This window comes from Microcebus murinus, chromosome 13, assembly GCF_040939455.1.
Source record: "Microcebus murinus isolate Inina chromosome 13, M.murinus_Inina_mat1.0, whole genome shotgun sequence".
Lineage (NCBI taxonomy): Eukaryota > Metazoa > Chordata > Mammalia > Primates > Cheirogaleidae > Microcebus > Microcebus murinus.
Window position 1 is genome coordinate 27,975,523 of NC_134116.1, and position 8,349 is coordinate 27,983,871.

The window sequence follows — 8,349 nt, forward strand, 5'->3', positions numbered from 1 at the left end:
GAGTTCCATAAGGGAAAGAATTGGGCTTTATTTATCTCCTTAGATCATTGTTTATCATGGTGCCTAGAAAAATTCAGATGTTCAAGAATGGGATTTGGACTAAACCAGCATGATTCCATCTACTCATTTATATATTTACTGGCATCATTGATTTTCTATGCACAGCATAAAGCATATGGGACATAGTACTGAATGCAATCTTTTTGTGACCTATTAATATTTCTAGATTCTTTGAAAAATCTATTTCCTGTTACCTGTAATGGGAGTGGACTTAGCAGAGTGGTGGAGGTGGGGTGGAGGTAAAGATTTGAGAGGAGACGGGGACGCAGAGGGAAAGAATTAGTTTCTGGTTTGTATGAATGTCAGACTATTCCTTGTCAGTCTTCAATTTATTTCTTACAAAATTCAAACTTAAAAAAATTTCAAACTTAAATATTAGGTGAAAAATGTAAAAGAGCATCTATGAAGTAAAGAACATGTATGTAAGTAAAAAACTGAATACATTTGTTGGTTTGGGACTGTTTGATAAAGCCGTTCTCACTGAAGTTAAGTGATATCTCATTGTGGTTTTGATTTGCTTTTCCCTGATGATTAGAGGTGTTGAGCATTTTTTCATATGTTTTTTGGCCATTGGTCTGTCTTCTTTGGAAAAATTTGTGTTCATGTCCTTTGTCCACTTTTTAATGGGGTTGTTTGATTTTTTTCTTGCTGATTTTCTTGAGTTCTATATAGATTCAGGTTATCAGCCCTTTATTGGACGTGTAGCATGTTAATATTTTCTCCCATTCTGTAGAGTTGTCCTGTTTCCTGTCATGATAGTTTCCTTGGATACACAGAGCTTTTTAATTTGATCAGGTCCCATTTATTTATTTTTGTAGTTGCTGTGATTGCCTTTGGGGTCTTCTTCATAATTTTTTTCCCTAGGCTGGCCAATGTCTATAAGAGTTTTCAAACATTTTCTTCATAGTAACATTCATCCATCTGGTGTCTGGGAGGTGGGAGAGGGGGAGAGGGGATGGGTATAGTCCCACCTAATGGGCGCGGTGCGCACTGTCTGGGGGATAGGCAAGCGTGTAGCTCTGACTCTGGTGGGGCAAAGGTGATATATGTAACCTAAACATTTGTACTCCCATAATATTCTGAAATTATACATATATATATATATATAAAATATTGAATACAAATTAAACATTTTTAACAAATTAACCTAATGATATGTATGTATTTCATATGCTTATATGTGTGTGTGCAGCTAATTATACAGTTTCCCTTGCAATTGATGTTGAAAAATAGTTCAGATTACTACTTATAATGCTTCATTTTATCACTCAATATTGAGAGCAAAAACTCTGCGACATTGCAGAAATTACTTGTTTGCATTGCTAAATTATTATGTACTAACTGTGGTGGGTAAAACTTAAAGCACACTTATGTTACACTTTTCTTGTTCTAGGATATGAAAACTATATAACTATGATTTTTTTATTTCATGTCAGACATTTTTCTCATGGGCATTGATAAAGTACAAACTCTAATCCTTTTCCAATGTTCTCAACTAGTTCCATCTTTTTTTTTTTTCATGGAATTATTAAGCAATGTTAAAGAATGCCTTTCTTCTCTGTAGAGATTAAAATTCCTGAGGATTTCTACTGTGACACTGATGTGAACAGCAATAATAGAGTTCCTTGCATGTCATTTGTGTGAATATAAAATATTGTAAAGTCACATTTCTCAAATTTTTATGTCTGTGAAGAAGTAATCCTCATATGATTTTCACTTTGATCACAAATGACTAGTATATATATTTGAATATGCTGATGAGAAAAAAAGAATACATTTAGTGTATTTTTCAACTCTGTTTTTTCACTACTAACACTATATGTTGTGTCCTTTAATACTGGAAATAAATTTTTTGTGTGTAGTATTTTTATTAATTAAAATAGAAATTTAAGACATATCTTCTGGGAAGCTTTTATTTTCAAAGGAATATTTCAACATGATTAACTGATACTTAGCACATATAAAAATAATTACAAGTGTTGAATGTTAACTTTAGGGTTTGTATGATTTTCAATAGTATTACATTCTACTTATAGATATTACCCCATAAGGTTCTCTAGGGCAGATAATGTATCCCAATATTTTTTATTTTGTTTTTAATACCTTAGAATAAAAAAACATGAGATTTCAAGGCTTTCAAAAATTAACAGCTTTAATCACTTGAGTTGGAAATAAAATTGTAAATATATCAATAAGGCAAAAAAAAAACCATATCACAAACTGTGTTGGAAAAAAATGATTTCCAAAGTAAATAAATACATTAAAAGATAATAAATTTAAAAGTTAACCTAAATTGAAAATTAATGAAATTAAGAAATTTTCACCATTTTGCTAGTGGTTCTATTTTGAAATAAATGAGTTATTCACACAACTTTTAATCCAGTATACAAAAAAAATTACAAAATAAGTACAAACTTACATATATAACATATGTATATGTAAATGTCAGGGTTCAACTGGAATTAAAAGGAAAAGATTGAACATATTTGTCTTATGAACTATATTTATTTTATAGAGACTCTGTATAGTAATATAAAAATCAAAGGAATATTTCTTTAGGATCAGAATAATTACTCTCATTTTATGTTCACAGTTTTGTTAAGGATATCTTCTTGACAAATCCATTTTCTCAACTTGTTATTCAGGGAATTCATAATTTTATCAAACTTATTTTAGAAACACATTCATTTGCATGAAACTGGTACACTGATATCAATTTTCAGAACATAAGCTTTGATCATGATGAAGTCATAGGGTTTGCTAAGGATTTGGCTACTTGCAGTATGCATTTATTTGTACAGGAATGATATATGGATTATTTATTCAACATACAAATATTGAGGATGTTCATTTCTGCTACACAGCCATTCTAATCTTTAGAAAGCAGGGAGAAAGATTTTTGTTATCCTTTCTTTACTGACACCCATGGAATGTAAAGTTCCAAATGCTGTGAGAGTTTATAAAGTAGAAAGCAACTACTCAAGGCCAGGGAGTTGCCTAATTGGTTAAAAATAATGAGGAGTTTGGTCTATAGATCCAAATATGAGTCTTAATGCGACAACTATAGTTGTTACATGCTTTTTACAAATGCATTTACCTCTTTAAATTCCAATTTCTTCATTTTGAAGGGCAGATAACTGTTGTAATATTATTTGTGTGTCAGTTCATCTACTACATTATGCTACTTTACACTTTTAATAAATCCAAGGTGTATACACCATTATTTTCAGAGGAGGATCTATAGACTATGATATATAAACATTCTAAGCATGGAGTTATCTAAGTTGTAAATGGCAGAGCAGTAAAACAGTTTTAAACAATATGATTCTAGAGCCCAAACATGTAATCAGCACAATATATTACTTTTTCATAGAGCTTTTATGAAGATTAAATTAGAATTTGTGTGTAAAATGCAAATAACATTCCTGATACATAGTAACATTTGGAGTTATCAATTATTATTGCTATTAATATGCTATTAGTTTCCTTTAATAAAATAAGTCTGTATAATGTTGGTATAAATCCACTTAATCTGCTTAATTGAGAAGAACAAATAGATATCAATTAAAGCAAGGAAATATAAAGCTTTCCTTACACATAATGTTTTAAATTATAAAATATTATCATAAATTTTTTAAAAACATCTTTATGTAGAATTATAAACTTTTCATTCATCCATTCCTCTATTTTTATTGTCTTACTTGTATTTTCCTATTGTATTTACTATTGTAATAGAGTCATCAGATCATGACATTCCGATATTTAAGACACTCCATGGGATTTCCATGAATTTACAGAAAATCTAAAGCCCTAACCTGACCTCACAGGAGGAGCTGCACAATGTTTCCCAGCATCTCCCAGCATACCTTACTCCTTCATCAGCAGCCTGCTTGCTCCTCTTCAAATATACCTGACAAGGATGCTTCCTTCAATATATTCTCTGCCAGAAATAATCTCTCCACACTCAGTAATTCAGGTCACATAATTCAGATTTGGGCTAAAGTATCATCACAGAAGAGATGCCATTCCAGGACAATCTATTTAAAATGGTTCCTTCTCATTTACACCCCTTAGGTAGCTTTATTTTTCTTTATATCACTTTAAAGTATGTAACATTCTATGATGTTTTGTCTGGTCAACAACATAATTTTAATAATGACATAATTTTGTATTATTCATCACAGTATACCTGGCACCTAAAAGAGAGCCCAAAACATAGCATAAAATAACAATACTGTTGTATTAATAAACTAGTAAAGCAATATATGAGCTAACATAGGAGTTGGAGAATTGGAATTCCTTGCTGTTTTGAATAAAATACACCCTTGATAAAGTCTGTGACATTTCTAGGTTCTGTTTCTTTAAACTGGTGTTAGAACATGAGAATACATGTGAAATGATCTGAATGCATTAACTCTTAGATCAATGCTTACAGTTTTCCCCCCCAACTTTCATGTTTCCTTACACGAATTAATTTGATAACATAGTTTAAAAATGGTATTAGAGAGTTCCAAATTTCCAAAACACAAATCTCTTTCTTTTCATATTCATATCCCATCAGTTTATATAATCTTTAACTGAGTTATATAATTTTAATAACAAGAATGAATGATATAACAGATTTGAGAAAAAGTCTTCTGTGGTGATTAACAGTGAAAATTCAGGGGAATTTAGGTTCATGGGCTTTCTGACAAAGAGCCTATTGTTTCTTAATATTCAGAAGGTCAAACTCATATGAAGGATAAATTTATCAGGGAGCAATGGAGACTCTCTGTTTGTCAGGCTAGTCAAATAAAGACAAAAATAAGATAGCCTCTAGTATACATTCATATTCCATATGAACTTTACAACAACCTCCTGAAGCAAGTAAGGAACAAGTTTATTATTTATATAATATTTAAAACATTCAGGAAATGGTGCTTCCTCTTAAATGATTTGAAATCCCTGATAATGATAACCTCTAAATTTCATTACTGACATATTATTGTTTTGATATAATCTTGAAAAAATTCCTAGTCTTTTTCTTTTTTTCCATTAAAATGTATTTTCCTCTTATGGCTGCTATTCTGTGTGTTGAAGCAACATCTATCTTTATTTTCAAATACAAACAGCCTATCATATTCACATGAGTAACTATGCAGAGAAGTTTTAATTAATAGTCTAAAAATCTTCAATTTACTTCATTCTTATGTTTTAGAAATGGCACCCCCTAAATAACAAAGATTGATATTTTCTTAACATTTCCTCAATATTTCCACTTATTCATATATTAATTTCTCTGTTTGTATGTAAAATCATTCAAGTGCTATCCTAATTTGATTCAGAGCTAAATAAATACATGCATTGAAAGCAATACCTAGTAGTGACGGTACCACCAAAGAGAGAAGGAACATCATGGACTACATGTTAATTACTGCAACAAACTTATTATGCCAAGTGCTTGAGTATAAGCAAAAGTTATCTACCAGCCTCTCTCCTTGTAATCATCTGTCTTTCCTTATCTGTGTTCTTTTTTTCTCTCTCTGCATTTGGTGACATGCTCATTTTTCAATCACTTTACCTTGGCATCATTAACAAACCTTACTTTTTTTTTTTTTCTCCCACATCCAGGCTGTTCATCCAACACATTTCAGAATTCTGTTATTTCTTCCTGTTCCTGTTCTTAAAAGCTGTCACTTCCTCTCTGTTCCTGAAGCCAAAAACCTCATTCTAATATCTTTGTCTACAGCAACATGTTCACCTCTTCTACTCAAAATTTATTTTGTGGTTTATTTTTTAAGCCACATAAAAGAGCGAAGATACTGTTTTCCATTCAAGGTGATTACCCATTTTACATAAAATTACTTCTGACTCCACTGGAGCTGAGTCCCTTCAGACTCACCTTGGGACTCCCCATTCACACTGTGCAAATGGAGCCTCCTCCTGTACATTTTGCTTTCTCCACATTGTTTCCAGGGCCAGACATGCTCTGTTTTTAATTGCTTTCATCCATGTCTCTGGGATAAGAAATCTCAAACCTTGTACTTCAGAATCAATCAGGATAGACTTAAGAGGGTCTGAAACCAATTAAGAAAAGTAAGACTAGCTGTAGCCAAGCCCCCAGTATTGTAAGAAATGAGGATCCAATTTCTTAATGAAAAGATATCATTTGCAAGAATTCAGTTCTCACTTGAAACCTTCCAGGGCTGGGGAACCTGTGGCATTGGGGCCACATGTGGCCTTCTGGATCCTTGAGTGCAGTCTTTTGACTGAATCCAAATTTTACAGAGCATGGATTCAGTTGAGGGGCCAAACTTGGGGATCTGGAAGTTCCTTGTGGCCTTAAGGCTGCAGGTACGATGTGGTAACAAGCAGGCCTTGAATCTCAGTGGCTCACAACAACACAGAACAATTTTTGCTCAACACCTTTCTCAGGGTGACTACTGCCTGTGTAGCAGTTACATGGTGTCTTTACTTTAGGTCCAAGGTGGACAGAGTAGTGTCTGGTTACAACATTACACGTTTGTGGCAGAGGGACGTGGAAGCTATGTGCCGGCTCTTAAAATGTCTGCTTAAAACCGACTAAAGTCACTTCTGTTTACATATTGTGAAATTTAGTCACTTGACAATGCTCAAACTCATTGTGGTAAGGATACACCTTTTTTGAAGATTCACTGAAAGCAAGATCACCGTCCTATTTGTTCAGCAGAAATATAACCTTTCACATCTTCCTGGTCTCTACCGCCACCACCAAAACTTCTGTATGCATTGTGACAAAGGAGATTCAGTTGATCTGGAAATATGAAAGGTATAATCTATCATCATCCCTCTGAAATGAGGTTGTCAATTTGAAGCAAGGCTCTGGCAGACTGTAAGTCTGAGTGGCAGAGGAAGGACAAAATCTATCTTGGAAATGTGAGTTCCAGGAGGACAGATAAGAATGATGACTAGAGGCTGCTGCAGCTTCTTCAGTACAGTTGTATACAGGGGCATAATTGTCAATCATTTTTCCTTCAAATATAAGGGGCATTGATATAGTATATGAATGTCATCTGCTTAAGAGAATGAATAGATAAAAAGAATCAATTAGCAAATGTGTTAGGCAGGATACCATTGTAGGAGAAAATGTTGACTAAATTCAGGATGCTTCTCTGAAATGCAAGAGAGAGAATTGATGTGACATTCAATGATTTGCCATTCTCAACTGAATTTGAACACTGTCAAGGAGAGATTCTTTTAAATAAACAATTAATACATTTAAATTGACTAACTGATTTTCACTGCCGTGAAAACTTTTCATCTACAGATAATTGTTAAAAATAAATTATAAAAATATTTTTTAATTAGTATAGAGTCTACAAAATATTAAGTTCATCAAATATGTCAGTTAGTTGATTTTAAAGCTTATCAGTTTAGATCCTTTTGTAGTTCATAAGCGTGATAATTGGGTTTTCACATGCATGAATGAGATGTGCTTCCCTCAAACCTTATTACAACGTCGGTACATTACCCAACTGATAAGAAAAAGAAAAAACAAAAAAGTTCATAGGTTTAGTAAATTATAATAATTCTAATTTATCGTTTTGCTTTAAATAATAATATCAACTGATCATAAAATCTCAGTTCTGTAGGTGATCTTAGAAAAAAAATCAACAAAGTCCAATCAATCTAAAGAAAATAAAGAAGTAAAATTTTTTTAGAATGAAGGAATACCTATTCTTTCTCTGCTTAAATCTCTATTTGGGAGCTTGGTACATCACTTGACAACCTATTGGATTATAAATGCTTCTAATTTTTAGGAAAGCCTTTCTTCAAGTGTACCTGAAATCTATCTTTCTGAAACTTTTAGTTTTTTTTTTGTTTTTGTTTTTGTTTTTATCACAGTTCTGCTCACAGGAAGAAACAAAAACAGATCCATCTCATGTTTTACTTGGAAATTGCTATGAATTTTTTCTTACCTTTTCTTTATCTTTTCCAAAATGAATTACTTAATATCTCCAATGTTTTTTAATTTGACAAAAGTTATCGATCCTTTAACAATCGGATCCAATTCTCTAGCACCAATTCTTCATTCATGTATGAAACAGTTATTGTCTGCATATGCTGTACCATCAGGAACTGTACAGATAGATATAATGTAGAACACCAAAATGCAGTTCTTGTTCTTATGAAGCTTATAATTGAGGTGGGATACAGATATTTAGGAAAAAAACCACATAAATTCATATATAGTAACATGGCATGATGCACGATCTGAAGGTAAATTACAGTGTGCTTTAGCACATGGTACATAGAACAAAGTGCCCTATA

At 32.4% G+C, this 8,349-nt stretch overlaps 1 non-coding gene across 1 annotated transcript; it reads left to right on the forward strand.

The window, feature by feature from the left end:
* The first annotated feature begins 7,455 nt into the window (after nt 1-7,455).
* LOC142875356 (small nucleolar RNA U13) lies at nt 7,456-7,559 on the forward strand. Its single transcript, XR_012922737.1, has one exon. It is a non-coding gene; the product is annotated as a small nucleolar RNA U13 (small nucleolar RNA).
* The last annotated feature ends 790 nt before the right edge of the window (nt 7,560-8,349 follow it).